This window comes from Garra rufa, chromosome 16 (genome assembly GCF_049309525.1).
Source record: "Garra rufa chromosome 16, GarRuf1.0, whole genome shotgun sequence".
NCBI classification, from domain to species: domain Eukaryota; kingdom Metazoa; phylum Chordata; class Actinopteri; order Cypriniformes; family Cyprinidae; genus Garra; species Garra rufa.
Genome location: NC_133376.1, coordinates 16,941,541 through 16,942,630, shown reverse-complemented (window position 1 = coordinate 16,942,630; position 1,090 = coordinate 16,941,541).

Genomic DNA, 1,090 nt, shown 5'->3' with positions numbered 1-1,090 from the left:
CAATATTCTGTTATGACCTCAAAACACTTTTACCATAGTGCATTATTTGTAAATTAAAAAATTCTGACATTTGCATTACGTAACTATCTCTAAATGTATGGCTTTTCTGATGTAGTACACTTGCTTGGAAGCTCACCCGGTACAGCGCTGCACTTGTGATGCAGAGTTTTTAGAAAAGAGTCTTGTGAAACAATAGCCACTTGTAGAAGTAAGCAAAATAGCGTGGTTGCAACAAATGCATTTTTATCTCACATTTGCTTTTGTTAACACAATCCAAAGTCGGATTTAGTGTTTTCAAGCACGATTGAGTATTAACCTTTTAGAGCCACTCACAGGAAATTTCTGTGATATATTTAACAACAAACAAACAAACAAATTAATCTGTTTTGGATAAAACTCAAAGTGCTTTTAGCGCCACTCACTGGACATTTAACTTTGAACGTGTTGCAAAACGTTAAGAAGCATCGCAATAATTATCTCTCCATGGGCATGTTTTGGCCTGGGTTTCACACAAATAATTTCATACAAATCATTATTACAGGGCAGATTATTGATTAGATAGAGCATTAACCTTTTAGAGCTGATACATTCAATAACAAACACTGCCAGAATTCATCTGTTTTGGATAAAACTGAAAGTGCTTTTAGCGCCACTTACTGGACAGTTCATTTTGAAAGTGTAGTTTGCAGAAATGTCTCCATGGGCACGTTTTCTAATGAGCCTTGGTTGGAAATGAGACCATTTAGGAGGGTAGCCTGTTGAGTCTGTTTTGAAGAGAGTATCACATTGCCACCTAGCTGACTGGAAACTTCTTTATATTGCACAAATCTGAGCCAGTATCCAAGTGGAAAGATTTCCACCTCTGGGAGCCAATGTAGGTCTAATATTGCTGCCTTCTCTCTCCCTCCCTCTCTCTGCATCCATCTGGACTGGACGCAGCAGCAGATGTTGTCGTTTTTTTCCTCCTCAGTTTAAATGACTAGCAGCTTCCTGCCCCCCAGTCTGCTTGAATGAGGCATTGTTTTTAGGGAGTGACATCATCGCCTTTGGCTTTCCTCTTTCACGACGGGAGCCTTGCTCTAGTTTTCAG